The sequence below is a fragment of the Cryptomeria japonica genome, unplaced genomic scaffold (genome assembly GCF_030272615.1).
Source record: "Cryptomeria japonica unplaced genomic scaffold, Sugi_1.0 HiC_scaffold_461, whole genome shotgun sequence".
NCBI lineage: Eukaryota > Viridiplantae > Streptophyta > Pinopsida > Cupressales > Cupressaceae > Cryptomeria > Cryptomeria japonica.
This window is the reverse complement of record NW_026729281.1, coordinates 44,868-65,000: the sequence shown is the minus strand read 5'-3', so window position 1 is coordinate 65,000 and position 20,133 is coordinate 44,868. Positions and strand designations below refer to the sequence as shown.

General features: G+C 60.7%; 2 non-coding genes across 2 annotated transcripts; both read right to left on the bottom strand.

The window, feature by feature from the left end:
• Positions 1-4,402: 4,402 nt before the first annotated feature.
• On the bottom strand, positions 4,403-4,521 carry LOC131871781 (5S ribosomal RNA). Its single transcript, XR_009369986.1, has one exon. It is a non-coding gene; the product is annotated as a 5S ribosomal RNA (ribosomal RNA).
• A 7,817-nt stretch (positions 4,522-12,338) lies between these two features.
• On the bottom strand, positions 12,339-12,457 carry LOC131871780 (5S ribosomal RNA). The gene has a single exon (XR_009369985.1). It is a non-coding gene; the product is annotated as a 5S ribosomal RNA (ribosomal RNA).
• Between the last annotated feature and the right edge of the window lie 7,676 nt (positions 12,458-20,133).

Genomic DNA, 20,133 nt, shown 5'->3' with positions numbered 1-20,133 from the left:
ACATTTTTGCCCAAGCGTCCAGTGGGGTTTCTGGTGCGCTCCGAAGTGGGGTTATTGGAGCGCATCAAAGGTGCGCAATGCTGGTGCGAACCCGGGAGCGCTCCGATGTGTGCTCCAAGGTGCGGCGTGCACGAAGTCCGAGCCCGGTTTGCCCCGGGTGCGCACCTCGCGTGCACCTTCGCCGGGGTGAGCACCTTGGTGTGCAGACCTTGGTTGGGTTGCGCGCCCTGGTGCGCACCAAGGAGCGCTCTGAAGTGTGCTCCAAGGTGCGGCGTGCACGAAGTCGGAGCCCGGTTTGCCCCGGGTGTGCACCTCGGGTGCGCACCTCGCGTGCACCTTCGCTGCGGTGGGCACCTTGGCTGGGTTGCGCGCCTTGGTGGGCACCATGCAGTGCACGAAGTCGGAGCCCGGATTGCCCCGGGCGCGCACCTCCGCCAGGGTGGGCACCTTGGTGCGCACAACTTGCCTGGGCTGCGCACCAGGAAGGGCTCAAGATGGCACCCGCGTTCCGTTTTTTTCACTATCTTTCAGAACGGAAATTTTAAAATCTCGTTTTTTTTTGCCTTTTCTGGAAATTAGTGAAGGCAGCGCATCAAAGGTGCGCAACGCTGGTGCGAACCTGGGAGCGCTCCGATGTGTGCTCCAAGGTGCGGCGTGCACGAAGTCGGACCCCGGTTTGCCCCGGGTGCGCACCTCGCGTGCACCTTGGTGCGCACACCTTGGCTGGGTTGCGCGCCCTGGTGGGCACCATGGTGCGCACCAAGGAGCGCTCCGAAGTGTGCTCCAAGGTGCGGCGTGCACGAAGTCGGAGCCCGGTTTGCCCCGGGTGCGCACCTCGCGTGCACCTTCGCCGCGGTGGGCACCATGGCGTGCACGAAGTCGGAGCCCGGTTTGCCCCGGGTGCGCACCTCGCGTGCACCTTCGCCGGGGTGGGCACCTTGGTGTGCAGACCTTGGCTGGGTTGCGCGCCCTGGTGGGCACCATGGTGCGCACCAAGGAGCGCTCCGAAGTGTGCTCCAAGGTGCGGCCTGCACGAAGTCGGAGCCCGGTTTGCCCCGGGTGTGCACCTCGGGTGGGCACCTTGGTGCGCATGCCTTGCCTGGGCTGCGCACCAGGGCGGGCTCAAGATGGCACCCGCGTTCCTTTTTTTTCACTATCTTTCAAAACGGAAATTTTAAAATCTCATTTTTTTTTGCCTTTTTCTGGAAATTAGTGAAGGCAGCGCATCAAAGGTGCGCACCTCGCTGCCCACCACGGTGCGCAACGCCGGTGGGCACCCGGGAGTGCTTCGAAGTGTGCTCCAAGGTGCTGCGTGCACGTTGTCGGAGCCCGGTTTGCCCCGGGTGCGCACCTCGCGTGCACCTTCGTCGGGGTGGGCACCTTGGCTGGGTTTGCCCCGGCTGCGCTCCGAAGCGGGGTTATTGGAGCGCCGCCTCTTTTTTTGTCGGAGCGTTTGGTGGGGTTTCTCGCATTGGCTCTTCCGAGGCCCGGTTGCCACCCTGGCGCGCACGAAGTCGGAAGTAGGGTTAATTGCCCGGGTGCGCACCTTTGCCAGGGTGGGCACCTTACCTGGGCTGCGCACCAGGGCGGGCTCAAGATGGCACGCGCGTTCCGTTTTTTTCACTATCTTTCAAAACGGAAATTTTAAAATCTCCTTTTTTTTTTGCCTTTTCTGGAAATTAGTGAAGGCAGCGCATCAAAGGTGCGCACCTCGCTGCCCACCTTGGTGTGCTCTGAGGTGCGCACCCGGGAGCGCTACGAAGTGTGCTCCAAGGTGCGGCGTGCACGTTGTCGGAGCCCGGTTTGCCCCGGGTGCGCACCTCGCCTGCACCTTGGCCGGGGTGGGCACCTTGGCTGGGTTTGCCCAGGGTGCGCTCCGAAGCGGGGTTACTGGAGCGCCCCCTCTTTTTTTGTCAGAGCGTTTGGTGGGGTTTCTCGCATTGGCTCTTCCCAGGCCCGGTTGTTGGGTGCGCTCCCACCCTGGCGCGCGCGAAGTTGGAAGTTGGGTTAATTGCCCGGGCGCGCACCTTCGCCAGGGTGGGCACCTTGGTGCGCACACCTTGGCTGGGCTGCGCACCAGGGCGGGCTCAAGATGGCACCAGCATTCCCTTTTTCTCACTATCTTTCAAAACGGAAATTTTAAAATCTCGTTTTTTTTTTGCCTTTTATGGAAATTAGTGAAGGCATCGCATCAAAGGTGCGCACCTCGCTGCCCACCTTGGTGTGCTCCGAGGTGCCCACCACGGTGCGCAACGCCGGTGCGAACCCGGGAGCGCCCCGATGTGTGCTCCAAGGTGCGGCGTGCACGAAGTCGGACCCCGGTTTGCCCCGGGTGCGCACCTCGCGTGCACCTTGGTGCGCACACCTTGGCTGGGTTGCGCGGCCTGGTGGGCACCATGGTGCGCACCAAGGAGCGCTCCGAAGTGTGCTCCAAGGTGCGGCGTGCACGAAGTCGGAGCCCGGTTTGCCCCGGGTACGCACCTCGCGTGCACCTTCGCCGGGGTGGGCACCTCGGCTGGGTTGCGCGCCCTGGTGCGCACCAAGGAGCGCTCCGAAGTGTGCTCCAAGGTGCGGCGTGCACGAAGTCGGAGCCCGGTTTGCCCCGGGTGCGCACCTTCGCCGCGGTGCGCACCATGGCGTGCACGAAGTCGGAGCCCGGTTTGCCCCGGGTGCGCACCTCGCGTGCACCTTCGGCGGGGTTGCGCGCCCTGGTGGGCACCATGGTGCGCACCAAGGAGCGCTCCGAAGTGTGCTCCAAGGTGCGGCGTGCACGAAGTCGGAGCCCGGTTTGCCCCGGGTGCGCACCTCGCGTGCACCTTCGGCGGGGTTGCGCGCCCTGGTGGGCACCATGGTGCGCACCAAGGAGCGCTCCGAAGTGTGCTCCAAGGTGCGGCGTGCACGAAGTCGGAGCCCGGTTTGCCCCGGGTGCGCACCTCGCGTGCACCTTCGCCGCGGTGGGCACCATGGCGTGCACGAAGTCGGAGCCCGGTTTGCCCCGGGTGCACACCTCGCGTGCACCTTCGCCGGGGTGGGCACCTCGGCTGGGTTGCGCGCCCTGGTGCGCACCAAGGAGCGCTCCGAAGTGTGCTCCAAGGTGCGGCGTGCACGAAGTCGGAGCCCGGTTTGCCCCGGGTGCGCACCTCGCGTGCACCTTCGCCAGGGTGGGCACCTCGGTGCGCACACCTTCTCAATGTTTTCTTGCCTTTTCTGGAAATTGGTGAAGGCAGCGCATCAAAGGTGCGCACCTCGGTGTGCTCCGAGGTGCGAACCCGAGAGCGCTCCGAGGTGCCCACGAAGTCGAAAGTCGGGTTAATTGCATTGTTTTCCCCGGGTGCGCTCCGAGGTGCGCAACATCGGCGCGCACCAAGGAGGGCTCCGAAGTGTGCTCCAAGGTGCGCACGATGGCGTGCACCTCTGGTGCGCACGATTCGGAGCTCGGTTTGACCGGGGTGCGCACACCTTGGCTGGGTTGCGCACCTTTTGTGCGCTCCAAGGTGCGCACGAAGTCGGAGCTCGGTTTGCCCCGGGTGCGCACCTTCGCCAGGGTGCGCACCTTGATGCGCACGCCTTGGCTGGGCTGCGCACCTTGGTGGGCGCCATGGTGCGCACCTTTCGTGCGCTCCAAGGTGCGCACGAAGTCGGAGCTCGGTTTGCCCCGGGTGCGCACCTTGGTGGGCGCCATGGTGCACTCCGAGGTGCCCAAGATTGGTGCGCACCAAGGAGCGCTCCGAAGTGCGCTCCAAGGTGCGCGCGAAGTCGAAAGTTGGGTTAATTGTCCGGTTTGCCTCGGGTGCGCACCTTGCGTGCACCTTCGCCAGGGTGGGCGCCTTGGTGCGCACACCTTGGCTGGGCTGCGCACACCTTGGCACCCGCGTTTCCTTCATTTTAAATTTTTTTTTTTTACAATCTCTCAAGTGGGAAATTCTATAATCTCAACTTTTTTTGCCTTTTCAGGAAACTTTTGAATGGAGCGCATCATTGGTGCGCTCCGAAGTGTGCTCCAAAGCTCTCTCCAGCTGCGTGCACCTGCCCCGGCCGCGCACCCGGCCCCGCCCAGCTTCGCTCACCTGTCCCGGGCGTCTGGTGCGGAACCTTAGAGTAAGAAACATCACCGTGCACCTTGGCCAACGTGCGCGACTCGACCGAGCGCGCACTGGCCGAGGTGCACACCGATTTCACCTGGGTGCGCGCGCAGCACCTCGGGCGCACCGGGGTGCGCGCACAACGCCCGGGTTGCACCGTGGCCTGTGTGCTCGGGGCGCCTCGGGTGCGCGCTCGGTGTCGCCCCCGCGCGCGCGGTAGTGCGGGCAGCGCACCCCGGCCCGGCCCGGCCCCGACGAGAACGCAAACGGGCAAAAGGTTTATTCAAATAGCATTGCGACGCCCGGCGAAAAACTAAAAAAGGGTGCAACACCGGGACTTCCCGGGAGGTCACCCATCCCAGTACTACTCCGGCCCAAGCGCGCTTAACTGCGGAGTTCTGATGGGATCCGGTGCACTAACGCTGGTATGATCGCACCCGTTATGAGCTTGTCGCAGTGTGTACTTAGCAAACCGCGACCCACGTGCGAATCCACCCCGGCCACCCACCCCCGTCGAGGTGCACACCCTCCCTCGCGAAGTGCGCCCCGTTCGCCAAGTGTGAGCCCTGCCCGGGTGCGCGCACCTTGCTAGGGCGTCGGGTGTGCACCCGGCCCGGCCTACGTGCGTGCACCTGGAGGGGGCGTCGTGTGCGTGCAGTGTCCCGTCTGCAACGCGGTGCCCACACACCACCTCGGGCGCAACGACCTGCGCTCACATGTGGGCCGAGTGCACCTTGGTGCATGTTCGGGGCGCCTCGGGTGCACGCTCGATCTTGCCCCGGTGCACCAAGGCGCTCGGTTTGCCCCGGGTGCGCACTTGGTGCAAGGTGGGCACCCAAAATAGGGATCAAGCACCAAAACACAAGTTTCGGGATGCAAAATGGGACCCAAGGACCACAAATGCGTTCCAAGACCCATGATGGGTCCACGAGAACAAAAATGTGTTCCGAGACTTAATAAACAAATATTGGGTTTTAGGAGAAGAAACATGCTCTGATGCCCAAAACGAGAATCGACCCCGAAAAGGCCACAGGCCAAAAGTGGGATGCGAGACAAAAAAAAATGGGACCCGAGGACCAAAATTGGGTTCCCAGGTCGAAGACAGGGCAACCGGACAAGAAACGACCTCTAAGGCTCGAAATGAGTCCCGACGACTAAAACTTGACAAGAAGCACCCATCAGGCACCCAACTCGACACCCATGGGATGCCGACCCACCCGGGCTTCCACCTAGCACACCTTGGCACCCACCCACCCTCGCACCCAACCTCGCACCCAACTTAGCACCTTTGAACCCACATTGGCACTCACCCTGACCCTGGCACCTTGGAACCCACATTGGCACTCACCTTGACCCTGGCACCCACCTTTGCACTCACCTTGGGACCCACCCTGGCTCCCACCTCGGCACCCACCCAGACACCCACCTTGGTTCCTTGGCACCCACCTTGGATCCTTGGCACCCACCCCGACACCCACCTTGGCACGCAACTTGGCTACTTGCCACCCACCTTGGCTCCTTGACGCCCACCCCGACAACCACCCCGTGACCTACCCTGGCTAGGGTTGGTGCACACCCACCCTGGTGCCCACCTTGGCACCCACCCTATGACCCACCTTGGCACGCACCTTAGTACCCACCCCGTTACCCACCCTAGGACCCACCCCGTGACCCACCTTGGCCAGGGTGGGTGCCTTGGTGCGCACAACTTGCCTGGGCTGCACACCAGGGCGGGCTCAAGATGGCACCCGCGTTCCGTTTTTTTCACTATCTTTCAAAACGGAAATTTTAAAATCTCATTTTTTTCTTTTTTTTGCCTTTTCTGGAAATTAGTGAAGGCAGCGCATCAAAGGTGCGCAATGCTGGTGCGAACCCGGGAGCGCTCCGATGTGTGCTCCAAGGTGCGGCGTGCACGAAGTCCGAGCCCGGTTTGCCCCGGGTGCGCACCTCGCGTGCACCTTCGCCGGGGTGAGCACCTTGGCTGGGTTGCGCGCCCTGGTGCGTACCAAGGAGCGCTCTGAAGTGTGCTCCAAGGTGCGGCGTGCACGAAGTCGGAGCCCGGTTTGCCCCGGGTGTGCACCTCGGGTGCGCACCTCGCGTGCACCTTCGCTGCGGTGGGCACCTTGGCTGGGTTGCGCGCCTTGGTGGGCACCATGCAGTGCACGAAGTCGGAGCCCGGTTTGCCCCGGGCGCGCACCTCCGCCAGGGTGGGCACCTTGGTGCGCACAACTTGCCTGGGCTGCGCATCAGGAAGGGCTCAAGATGGCACCCGCGTTCCGTTTTTTTCACTATCTTTCAGAACGGAAATTTTAAAATATCATTTTTTTTTGCCTTTTCTGGAAATTAGTGAAGGCAGCGCATCAAAGGTGCGCAACGCTGGTGCGAACCTGGGAGCGCTCCGATGTGTGCTCCAAGGTGCGGCGTGCACGAAGTCGGAGCCCGGTTTGCCTCGGGTGCGCCCTGGTGGGCACCATGGTGCGCACCAAGGAGCGCTCCGAAGTGTGCTCCAAGGTGCGGCCTGCACGAAGTCGGAGCCCGGTTTGCCCCGGGTGTGCACCTCGGGTGGGCACCTTGGTGCGCATGCCTTGCCTGGGCTGCGCACCAGGGCGGGCTCAAGATGGCACCCGCGTTCCTTTTTTTTCACTATCTTTCAAAACGGAAATTTTAAAATCTCATTTTTTTTTGCCTTTTTCTGGAAATTAGTGAAGGCAGCGCATCAAAGGTGCGCACCTCGCTGCCCACCACGGTGCGCAACGCCGGTGGGCACCCGGGAGTGCTTCGAAGTGTGCTCCAAGGTGCTGCGTGCACGTTGTCGGAGCCCGGTTTGCCCCGGGTGCGCACCTCGCGTGCACCTTCGTCGGGGTGGGCACCTTGGCTTGGTTTGCCCCGGCTGCGCTCCGAAGCGGGGTTATTGGAGCGCCGCCTCTTTTTTTGTCGGAGCGTTTGGTGGGGTTTCTCGCATTGGCTCTTCCGAGGCCCGGTTGCCACCCTGGCGCGCACGAAGTCGGAAGTAGGGTTAATTGCCCGGGTGCGCACCTTTGCCAGGGTGGCACCTTACCTGGGCTGCGCACCAGGGCGGGCTCAAGATGGCACGCGCGTTCCGTTTTTTTCACTATCTTTCAAAACGGAAATTTTAAAATCTCCTTTTTTTTTTGCCTTTTCTGGAAATTAGTGAAGGCAGCGCATCAAAGGTGCGCACCTCGCTGCCCACCTTGGTGTGCTCTGAGGTGCGCACCCGGGAGCGCTACGAAGTGTGCTCCAAGGTGCGGCGTGCACGTTGTCGGAGCCCGGTTTGCCCCGGGTGCGCACCTCGCCTGCACCTTGGCCGGGGTGGGCACCTTGGCTGGGTTTGCCCAGGGTGCGCTCCGAAGCGGGGTTACTGGAGCGCCCCCTCTTTTTTTGTCAGAGAGTTTGGTGGGGTTTCTCGCATTGGCTCTTCCCAGGCCCGGTTGTTGGGTGCGCTCCCACCCTGGCGCGCGCGAAGTTGGAAGTTGGGTTAATTGCCCGGGCGCGCACCTTCGCCAGGGTGGGCACCTTGGTGCGCAAACCTTGGCTGGGCTGCGCACCAGGGCGGGCTCAAGATGGCACCAGCATTCCCTTTTTCTCACTATCTTTCAAAACGGAAATTTTAAAATCTCGTTTTTTTTTTGCCTTTTATGGAAATTAGTGAAGGCATCGCATCAAAGGTGCGCACCTCGCTGCCCACCTTGGTGTGCTCCGAGGTGCCCACCACGGTGCGCAACGCCGGTGCGAACCCGGGAGCGCCCCGATGTGTGCTCCAAGGTGCGGCGTGCACGAAGTCGGACCCCGGTTTGCCCCGGGTGCGCACCTCGCGTGCACCTTGGTGCGCACACCTTGGCTGGGTTGCGCGGCCTGGTGGGCACCATGGTGCGCACCAAGGAGCGCTCCGAAGTGTGCTCCAAGGTGCGGCGTGCACGAAGTCGGAGCCCGGTTTGCCCCGGGTGCGCACCTTCGCCGCGGTGGGCACCATGGCGTGCACGAAGTCGGAGCCCGGTTTGCCCCGGGTGCGCACCTCGCGTGCACCTTCGCCGGGGTGGGCACCTCGGCTGGGTTGCGCGCCCTGGTGCGCACCAAGGAGCGCTCTGAAGTGTGCTCCAAGGTGCGGCGTGCACGAAGTCGGAGCCCGGTTTGCCCCGGGTGTGCACCTCGCGTGCGCACCTCGCGTGCACCTTCGCTGCGGTGGGCACCTTGGCTGGGTTGCGCGCCTTGGTGGGCACCATGCAGTGCACGAAGTCGGAGCCCGGATTGCCCCGGGCGCGCACCTCCGCCAGGGTGGGCACCTTGGTGCGCACAACTTGCCTGGGCTGCGCACCAGGAAGGGCTCAAGATGGCACCCGCGTTCCGTTTTTTTCACTATCTTTCAGAACGGAAATTTTAAAATCTCGTTTTTTTTTGCCTTTTCTGGAAATTAGTGAAGGCAGCGCATCAAAGGTGCGCAACGCTGGTGCGAACCTGGGAGCGCTCCGATGTGTGCTCCAAGGTGCGGCGTGCACGAAGTCGGACCCCGGTTTGCCCCGGGTGCGCACCTCGCGTGCACCTTGGTGCGCACACCTTGGCTGGGTTGCGCGCCCTGGTGGGCACCATGGTGCGCACCAAGGAGCGCTCCGAAGTGTGCTCCAAGGTGCGGCGTGCACGAAGTCGGAGCCCGGTTTGCCCCGGGTGCGCACCTCGCGTGCACCTTCGCCGCGGTGGGCACCATGGCGTGCACGAAGTCGGAGCCCGGTTTGCCCCGGGTGCGCACCTCGCGTGCACCTTCGCCGGGGTGGGCACCTTGGTGTGCAGACCTTGGCTGGGTTGCGCGCCCTGGTGGGCACCATGGTGCGCACCAAGGAGCGCTCCGAAGTGTGCTCCAAGGTGCGGCCTGCACGAAGTCGGAGCCCGGTTTGCCCCGGGTGTGCACCTCGGGTGGGCACCTTGGTGCGCATGCCTTGCCTGGGCTGCGCACCAGGGCGGGCTCAAGATGGCACCCGCGTTCCTTTTTTTTCACTATCTTTCAAAACGGAAATTTTAAAATCTCATTTTTTTTTGCCTTTTTCTGGAAATTAGTGAAGGCAGCGCATCAAAGGTGCGCACCTCGCTGCCCACCACGGTGCGCAACGCCGGTGGGCACCCGGGAGTGCTTCGAAGTGTGCTCCAAGGTGCTGCGTGCACGTTGTCGGAGCCCGGTTTGCCCCGGGTGCGCACCTCGCGTGCACCTTCGTCGGGGTGGGCACCTTGGCTGGGTTTGCCCCGGCTGCGCTCCGAAGCGGGGTTATTGGAGCGCCGCCTCTTTTTTTGTCGGAGCGTTTGGTGGGGTTTCTCGCATTGGCTCTTCCGAGGCCCGGTTGCCACCCTGGCGCGCACGAAGTCGGAAGTAGGGTTAATTGCCCGGGTGCGCACCTTTGCCAGGGTGGGCACCTTACCTGGGCTGCGCACCAGGGCGGGCTCAAGATGGCACGCGCGTTCCGTTTTTTTCACTATCTTTCAAAACGGAAATTTTAAAATCTCCTTTTTTTTTTGCCTTTTCTGGAAATTAGTGAAGGCAGCGCATCAAAGGTGCGCACCTCGCTGCCCACCTTGGTGTGCTCTGAGGTGCGCACCCGGGAGCGCTACGAAGTGTGCTCCAAGGTGCGGCGTGCACGTTGTCGGAGCCCGGTTTGCCCCGGGTGCGCACCTCGCCTGCACCTTGGCCGGGGTGGGCACCTTGGCTGGGTTTGCCCAGGGTGCGCTCCGAAGCGGGGTTACTGGAGCGCCCCCTCTTTTTTTGTCAGAGCGTTTGGTGGGGTTTCTCGCATTGGCTCTTCCCAGGCCCGGTTGTTGGGTGCGCTCCCACCCTGGCGCGCGCGAAGTTGGAAGTTGGGTTAATTGCCCGGGCGCGCACCTTCGCCAGGGTGGGCACCTTGGTGCGCACACCTTGGCTGGGCTGCGCACCAGGGCGGGCTCAAGATGGCACCAGCATTCCCTTTTTCTCACTATCTTTCAAAACGGAAATTTTAAAATCTCGTTTTTTTTTTGCCTTTTATGGAAATTAGTGAAGGCATCGCATCAAAGGTGCGCACCTCGCTGCCCACCTTGGTGTGCTCCGAGGTGCCCACCACGGTGCGCAACGCCGGTGCGAACCCGGGAGCGCCCCGATGTGTGCTCCAAGGTGCGGCGTGCACGAAGTCGGACCCCGGTTTGCCCCGGGTGCGCACCTCGCGTGCACCTTGGTGCGCACACCTTGGCTGGGTTGCGCGGCCTGGTGGGCACCATGGTGCGCACCAAGGAGCGCTCCGAAGTGTGCTCCAAGGTGCGGCGTGCACGAAGTCGGAGCCCGGTTTGCCCCGGGTACGCACCTCGCGTGCACCTTCGCCGGGGTGGGCACCTCGGCTGGGTTGCGCGCCCTGGTGCGCACCAAGGAGCGCTCCGAAGTGTGCTCCAAGGTGCGGCGTGCACGAAGTCGGAGCCCGGTTTGCCCCGGGTGCGCACCTTCGCCGCGGTGCGCACCATGGCGTGCACGAAGTCGGAGCCCGGTTTGCCCCGGGTGCGCACCTCGCGTGCACCTTCGGCGGGGTTGCGCGCCCTGGTGGGCACCATGGTGCGCACCAAGGAGCGCTCCGAAGTGTGCTCCAAGGTGCGGCGTGCACGAAGTCGGAGCCCGGTTTGCCCCGGGTGCGCACCTCGCGTGCACCTTCGGCGGGGTTGCGCGCCCTGGTGGGCACCATGGTGCGCACCAAGGAGCGCTCCGAAGTGTGCTCCAAGGTGCGGCGTGCACGAAGTCGGAGCCCGGTTTGCCCCGGGTGCGCACCTCGCGTGCACCTTCGCCGCGGTGGGCACCATGGCGTGCACGAAGTCGGAGCCCGGTTTGCCCCGGGTGCGCACCTCGCGTGCACCTTCGCCGGGGTGGGCACCTCGGCTGGGTTGCGCGCCCTGGTGCGCACCAAGGAGCGCTCCGAAGTGTGCTCCAAGGTGCGGCGTGCACGAAGTCGGAGCCCGGTTTGCCCCGGGTGCGCACCTCGCGTGCACCTTCGCCAGGGTGGGCACCTCGGTGCGCACACCTTCTCAATGTTTTCTTGCCTTTTCTGGAAATTGGTGAAGGCAGCGCATCAAAGGTGCGCACCTCGGTGTGCTCCGAGGTGCGAACCCGAGAGCGCTCCGAGGTGCCCACGAAGTCGAAAGTCGGGTTAATTGCATTGTTTTCCCCGGGTGCGCTCCGAGGTGCGCAACATCGGCGCGCACCAAGGAGGGCTCCGAAGTGTGCTCCAAGGTGCGCACGATGGCGTGCACCTCTGGTGCGCACGATTCGGAGCTCGGTTTGACCGGGGTGCGCACACCTTGGCTGGGTTGCGCACCTTTTGTGCGCTCCAAGGTGCGCACGAAGTCGGAGCTCGGTTTGCCCCGGGTGCGCACCTTCGCCAGGGTGCGCACCTTGATGCGCACGCCTTGGCTGGGCTGCGCACCTTGGTGGGCGCCATGGTGCGCACCTTTCGTGCGCTCCAAGGTGCGCACGAAGTCGGAGCTCGGTTTGCCCCGGGTGCGCACCTTGGTGGGCGCCATGGTGCACTCCGAGGTGCCCAAGATTGGTGCGCACCAAGGAGCGCTCCGAAGTGCGCTCCAAGGTGCGCGCGAAGTCGAAAGTTGGGTTAATTGTCCGGTTTGCCTCGGGTGCGCACCTTGCGTGCACCTTCGCCAGGGTGGGCGCCTTGGTGCGCACACCTTGGCTGGGCTGCGCACACCTTGGCACCCGCGTTTCCTTCATTTTAAATTTTTTTTTTTTACAATCTCTCAAGTGGGAAATTCTATAATCTCAACTTTTTTTGCCTTTTCAGGAAACTTTTGAATGGAGCGCATCATTGGTGCGCTCCGAAGTGTGCTCCAAAGCTCTCTCCAGCTGCGTGCACCTGCCCCGGCCGCGCACCCGGCCCCGCCCAGCTTCGCTCACCTGTCCCGGGCGTCTGGTGCGGAACCTTAGAGTAAGAAACATCACCGTGCACCTTGGCCAACGTGCGCGACTCGACCGAGCGCGCACTGGCCGAGGTGCACACCGATTTCACCTGGGTGCGCGCGCAGCACCTCGGGCGCACCGGGGTGCGCGCACAACGCCCGGGTTGCACCGTGGCCTGTGTGCTCGGGGCGCCTCGGGTGCGCGCTCGGTGTCGCCCCCGCGCGCGCGGTAGTGCGGGCAGCGCACCCCGGCCCGGCCCGGCCCCGACGAGAACGCAAACGGGCAAAAGGTTTATTCAAATAGCATTGCGACGCCCGGCGAAAAACTAAAAAAGGGTGCAACACCGGGACTTCCCGGGAGGTCACCCATCCCAGTACTACTCCGGCCCAAGCGCGCTTAACTGCGGAGTTCTGATGGGATCCGGTGCACTAACGCTGGTATGATCGCACCCGTTATGAGCTTGTCGCAGTGTGTACTTAGCAAACCGCGACCCACGTGCGAATCCACCCCGGCCACCCACCCCCGTCGAGGTGCACACCCTCCCTCGCGAAGTGCGCCCCGTTCGCCAAGTGTGAGCCCTGCCCGGGTGCGCGCACCTTGCTAGGGCGTCGGGTGTGCACCCGGCCCGGCCTACGTGCGTGCACCTGGAGGGGGCGTCGTGTGCGTGCAGTGTCCCGTCTGCAACGCGGTGCCCACACACCACCTCGGGCGCAACGACCTGCGCTCACATGTGGGCCGAGTGCACCTTGGTGCATGTTCGGGGCGCCTCGGGTGCACGCTCGATCTTGCCCCGGTGCACCAAGGCGCTCGGTTTGCCCCGGGTGCGCACTTGGTGCAAGGTGGGCACCCAAAATAGGGATCAAGCACCAAAACACAAGTTTCGGGATGCAAAATGGGACCCAAGGACCACAAATGCGTTCCAAGACCCATGATGGGTCCACGAGAACAAAAATGTGTTCCGAGACTTAATAAACAAATATTGGGTTTTAGGAGAAGAAACATGCTCTGATGCCCAAAACGAGAATCGACCCCGAAAAGGCCACAGGCCAAAAGTGGGATGCGAGACAAAAAAAAATGGGACCCGAGGACCAAAATTGGGTTCCCAGGTCGAAGACAGGGCAACCGGACAAGAAACGACCTCTAAGGCTCGAAATGAGTCCCGACGACTAAAACTTGACAAGAAGCACCCATCAGGCACCCAACTCGACACCCATGGGATGCCGACCCACCCGGGCTTCCACCTAGCACACCTTGGCACCCACCCACCCTCGCACCCAACCTCGCACCCAACTTAGCACCTTTGAACCCACATTGGCACTCACCCTGACCCTGGCACCTTGGAACCCACATTGGCACTCACCTTGACCCTGGCACCCACCTTTGCACTCACCTTGGGACCCACCCTGGCTCCCACCTCGGCACCCACCCAGACACCCACCTTGGTTCCTTGGCACCCACCTTGGATCCTTGGCACCCACCCCGACACCCACCTTGGCACGCAACTTGGCTACTTGCCACCCACCTTGGCTCCTTGACGCCCACCCCGACAACCACCCCGTGACCTACCCTGGCTAGGGTTGGTGCACACCCACCCTGGTGCCCACCTTGGCACCCACCCTATGACCCACCTTGGCACGCACCTTAGTACCCACCCCGTTACCCACCCTAGGACCCACCCCGTGACCCACCTTGGCCAGGGTGGGTGCACCCACCCTGGTGCCCACCTTGGCACCCACCCATCCTAGCACCCAGCCTGTGACCGGGCTTGGAACCCAACCTTGCACCCGCACCCGTCTTGGCCAGTGTGGGTGCGCACCCATCCTGGCACCCACGTTGTGACACACCCTTTAACCCACGCACCCTAGCACCCACGTTGGCACCCACCTTGGAACCCAACCTAGCAACTTGGCACCCACCCCGTGACCCACCTTGGCATCCACCATAGCAGTCGCCGACTTGGCACCCACCTCGGCACCCACCTTGACACTTGTGGACCCACCTTGCCACTCACCCTAGCATCGACCCATCCTAGCACCCACCCTGGCACCTTTGCACCCTAGCACTCACCCATCCTAGCACCTAACCTGTGACCCACCTTGACACTCACCCTCGCACCCACCTTGGAACCCAACCTAGCACCCACCCACCCTGACACCAACCCTAGCACCTACCCACCCTTGCACCCACCCTGTGACCCATCTTGGCACCCACCCATCCTACCACTCAACCTATCACCCACCTTCTCACCCACCTTGGCATCCACCTTAGCACCCACCCACACTGGCACCTTGGCACCCACCTCGGGCAAGGTGGGTGCACACCCACCCTGGCACCCAATTTAGAACCCACCGAGCATGTTACCCACCTTGGCACCCACATTGCAGCCCACCCTAGTACCCACCCTATGACCCACATTGGCATCCACACCCTAGCACCCAGGCACCTCGACACCCGCCTTGACACCCACCCTAGCACTGAACCTGTGACCCACCTTGGAACTCACCCTAGAACCCACCCACCCTGTGAACCACCTTGGCATCCACCTTAGCACCCACCCACCTTGGCACCCACTCTAGCACTCACCCATCCTAACACCCAACTTGTTACCCACCTTGGCACCCGCCCTCGCGTCCACCTTGAAACCCACCCTAGCACCCACCCACGCAGGAGCCCACCTTGGCACCCAACCTAACACCCACGCATCCTGGCACCCAACTTGTGACCCACCTTGGAACCCACCCTAGTACCCACCTTTGAACCCACTATATCACCAACCCACCTTGGCACCCACCCTATGACCCTCTTTGGAATCCACCCTAGCACGCACCCACCCTGGCACCCACCATGGAGCGCACCCTAGCACCCACCCACCTCGGCACGCACCTCAACACCCACCTTGGTGTGCGCACTGCGCCAACCTCTCAAAGACCCTATGTGGTGCGCTCCAAAGTGTACACCTTTGGTGCGCTCCAAGGTGCGCACCTTTGGTGCACACCGAGGTGCACACCAAAGTGTGCACCGAGGTGAGCACCAAAGTGCACTCCAGGGTGCACACCAAGGCGTGCACCTTTGGTGCGGTCAATGCAAACGAATTCGGAAGTTGGGGTCGATGTCCTAATCGCTGCTGCAGACTACACGTATGAGAATCGGACAAATAGCTTTATATAGGGGAGGTGTTGCGTTTGATGGGTCGACTCCCCTGGTTGTGTGCACTGCACCAACTTCAAAGACCCTGTCTTGTTTAAGAAGTCAAAAGTTGGGGTGGATGTCCTAATCATTGCTGCAGTCTACGCATGTATGAGAATCAGACAAATAGCTTATATAGGGGAGGTGTTGCATTCGGTGGGTTGACTCCCCTGGTTGTGCGCACTGCGCCAACCTCAAAGACCCCGCATAGCAGAAGAAGTCGGAAGTCGGATTTTGGTGAGCACCAAGGCGTGCACCTTTGGTGCGGTCAACGCAGACGAATTCAGAAGTTGGGGTGGATGTCCTAATCGTTGTTGCAGGCTACACATGTATGAGAATCAGACAAATAGCTTATATAGGGGAGGTGTTGGGTTTGATGGGTCAACTCCCTTGGTTGTGCGCATTACGCCAACCTCAAAGACCTTGTTTTCGTTAAGAAGTCAAAAGTTGGGGTCAATGTCCTAATGGCTCCTGCAGGCTACACATGTATGAGAATCGGACAAATAGCTTATATAGGGGAGGTGTTGGGTTTGATGGGTCGACTCCCCTGGTTGTGCGCATTACGTCAACCTCAAAGACCTTGTTTTCGTTAAGAAGTCAAAAGTTGGGGTCGATGTCCTAATTGCTCCTGTAGACTACACATGTATGAGAATCAGACAAATAGCTTATATAGGGGAGGTGTTGGGTTTGATGGGTTGACTCCCCTAGTTGTTCGCATTACACCAACCTCAAAGACCTTGTTTTCGTTTAGAAGCCGAAAGTTGGGGTCGATGTCCTAATTGCTCCTGCAGGCTACGCATGTATGAGAATCAGACAAATAGCTTATATAGGGGAGGTGTTGGGTTTGATGGGTCGACTCCCCTGGTTGTGCGCATTGCGCCAACCTCAAAGACCCTGCATTGCGGATGAAGTCGAAAGTCAGAGTTTGGTGTGCTACAAGGTGTGGTCGAAGGTGCTCACCTAGGTGTGCACCTTTGGAGCACAGGAAAAGTGCCCTCCAAAAGTGCGCACCTTTGGAGTGCACAAAAGTGCCCTCCAAAAGTGCGCACCTTTGGAGCGCAGAAAAGTGCCCTCCAAAAAGTGCCCTCCAAAAGTGCGCACCTTTGGAGCGCAGAAAAGTGCCCTCCAAAAAGTGCCCTCCAAAAGTGCGCACCTTTGGAGCGCAGAAAAGTGCCCTCCAAAAAGTGCCCTCCAAAAGTGCGCACCTTTGGAGCGCAGAAAAGTGCCCTCCAAAAAGTGCCCTCCAAAAGTGCGCACCTTTGGAGCGCAGAAAAGTGCCCTCCAAAAAGTGCCCTCCAAAAGTGCGCACCTTTGGAGCGCAGAAAAGTGCCCTCCAAAAAGTGCCCTCCAAAAGTGCGCACCTTTGGAGCGCAGAAAAGTGCCCTCCAAAAGTGCGCACCTTTGGAGCGCACAAAAGTGCCCTCCAAAAGTGCGCACTTTTGGTGCGCACCAAGGCGCTGGTTCGGTCGTTGCAGGCGAGTTCGGAAGTTGGGGTCGATGTCCTGAGCGGAGGTGCAAACTACACAGGTGTCGGAATCGGACAAATAGCTTATATAGGGGAGGTGTATGCTTCGATGGGTCGACTCCCCAGGTTGAGCGCACCGCGCCAACCTCAAAGACCCTACGGTATGGATGAAGTCGGAAGTTGGGTCCGATGACCGATTCGATTAGTAGGTATGCTCATGAGGTCGGAATTTGGGTCCGATGACCTGCCATGTGCAGGAAGGCGAATGTTGACACTGTGCGTTGCAAGGTGCACACCAAGGCGCTGGTGCGGTCTTTTTAGTCGAGTTCGGAAGTTGGGGTCGATGTCCTGATCGGAGGTGCAAGCTACACAGGTGTGGGAATCGGACAAATAGCTTATATAGGGGAGGTGTATGCTTCGTTGGGTCGACTCCCCGGGTTGAGCGCACCGCGCCAACCTCAAAGACCCTACGGTATGGATGAAGTCGGAAGTTGGGTCCGATGACCGATTCGATATGTAGGCATACTCGCGAGGTCGGAATTTGGGTCCGATGACCTGCCACGTGCAGGAAGGCGAATGTTGGCACTGTGCGTTGCAAGGTGCGCACCAAGGCGCTGGTTCGGTCGTTGGAGGCGAGTTCGGAAGTTGGGGTCGATGTCTTGATCGGAGGTGCAAACTACACAGGTGTGGGAATCGGACAAATAGCTTATATAGGGGAGGTGTATGCTTCGTTGGGTCGACTCCCCGGGTTGAGCGCACCGCGCCAACCTCAAAGACCCTACGGTATGGATGAAGTCGGAAGTTGGGTCCGATGACCGATTCGATATGTAGGCATACTCGCGAGGTCGGAATTTGGGTCCGATGACCTGCCATGTGCAGGAAGGCGAATGTTGGGACTGTGCGTCGCAAGGTGCGCACCAAGGCGCTGGTGCCGTCGTTGCAGTCGAGTTCGGAAGTTGGGGTCGATGTCCTGGTCAGAGGTGCAAACTACACAGGTGTGGGAATCGGACAAATAGCTTATATAGGGGAGGTGTATGCTTCGATGGGTCGACTCCCTGGGTTGAGCGCACCGCGCCAACCTCAAAGACCCTACAGTATGGATGAAGTCGGAAGTTGGGTCCGATGACCGATTCGATACGTAGGCATATTGGCGAGGTCTGAATTTGTGTCCGATGACCTGCCATGCGCAGGAAGGCGGAATTTGGGTCCGATGACCGAGTTGATGGCGTGCCATGCGCAGAAAGGCGGAATTTGGGTCCGATGACCGAGTTGATGTTGATGGCCCGCCATGCACAGGAAGGCGGAATTTGGGTCCGATGACCGATTTGAAGGCGTGCCATACGCAAAAAGGCGGAGTTTGGGTCCGATGACCGAGTTGATATTGATGGCCCGCCATGCGCAGGAAGGCGGAATTTGGGTCCGATGACCTGACATACGCATGGAGTCCGACTCGGGGGCCGATGTTCGATTCGATGACTTGCATTGTGGGTAAAGTCGGAAGTTGTGGTCTTTGACCCGATTCGATGACCAGACTTCGGCTGCTTGAGAATCGGACAAATAACTTATATAGGGGAGGTAGTGTTCTCGAGCATCCTCCCCCCGTGCCCGTTTATGTCGATTGATGCTGGTGCTCGACTGGTTGGAGCGCTCGGATGCAAAAATCTTGCACCAGGATTTATCGATTGTGATGGACACGGCAAGTCTCCTGATTGCTATGCAGGAGCTCATCGTGAATCTCTATGCGGCCTTGGTATGGACTCGACCTGCGGAATGGTTCGGCAATGGTAGTCGCTCCAACACGTCCTTGCAATGGCCACAGAGGTGATTCGACTAGAGCTCCAGTCTAGCTTTTGGGTTGCTTGGCGGACTGGTATAGCCGCGATCGAGTTCCGGCCATGAACGTTTTAGATAGCTCTTGGGCTTTCTGGGACGGAAGTCGGAAGTTTGGGCTGTTGTCCGATTTGATGACCATTCTTCGGATGTGTGAGAATCGGACAAATAACTTATATAGGGGACTGTGTTGTCTCACGCAGCCCCCTCCGTGCCCCTCTATCTCGACCGATGTTGGTGCTTGAAAGGGTTGGGATCGCTCGGATTTATAAACGTGCACCACCATTTGTCGAGTGTGAGGGACGCGGCAGGTCTCCTAAATGCTATGCGGGCGCTCTCTGAGAATCTCTATCCGGCCTCGACACAGACTAGTCTTGCTGAATGGTTTGGCACTGGTAGTCGATCCAACACGTCGTTGTTGTGGCCGCCTAGGCGATTCGATTCGAGCCCCCGTCTAGCTTTTGGGTTGCTTGGCGGATTTTGCCCTATCCGCAAGTGAGCTCGGTCCCTAAACGTTCGAGAAACCCGATTGCTATGCGCCGACTCTCTTTCTTGCGAGCCTCCATCTAGCTTTTGGGTCTCTACGGAACGGAAGTCGGAATCTGGGACCGTTGTTTGATTCGACGAGGCAGACTACGGTTGTGCGAGAATCGGACAAATAACTTATATAGGGGAGGTGTTGACTGGAGCATTCTCCCCCGTGCCCCTCTAACTCGACCAATGCTGGCGCTCGAACGGTGGTAGCGCTCGGATTTTCATTGAGCGCCAGCATTGGTCGATTTAGAGGGGCATGCGAGATTCCCGAATGCTATGCGAGGGCTCTAACGGAAATGTCTATTGGTTTCGGTATGGATGCAATTGCGAGTGGTTCGGCAAAGGTAGTCGTTCCGATGCGTCCATGTCGTGGCCAAATCGATAATTCGATTTGAGCCCTCGTATAGCATTTGGGTCTCTCGATGTGATTCCGCATTCCAGTCCCTTTGGGCACTGCTTGAGCCGCATCCCAGGGGGTTCCCTTCCCAATAATCTGCCTCGCAACCCGATTGCTATGCGGTGAGGCTCCTCGGCCGCCTCGGAACTATCTGTGTATCAGACGCATCGCGGGATAAGGGGTTGGCAACGGTAGTCGCCCCAAGCGCGTCCGATGCTTGGACCATTCCGAGGCGGCCCTGAAGCCTCTTCCGTCTAGCCGTTGGGTCCTTCTCGCCGCATCCCTCGCCTCGCACCCCGATTGCTATGCGGTGAGGCTCCTCGGCCGCCTCGGAACTATCTGTGTATCGGACGCGTCGCGGGATAAGGGGTTGTCACTGGTAGTCGCCCCAAGCGCGTCCGATGCTTGGACCATTCCGAGGCGGCCCTGAAGCCTCTTCCGTCTAGCCGTTGGGTCCTTCTCGCCGCATCCCTCGCCTCGCACCCCGATTGCTATGCGGTGAGGCTCCTCGGCCGCCTCGGAACTATCTGTGTATCGGACGCGTCGCGGGATAAGGGGTTGTCATTGGTAGTCGCCCCAAGCGCGTCCGATGCTTGGACCATTCCGAGGCGGCCCTGAAGCCTCTTCCGTCTAGCCGTTGGGTCCTTCTCGCCGCATCCCTCGCCTCGCACCCCGATTGCTATGCGGTGAGGCTCCTCGGCCGCCTCGGAACTAT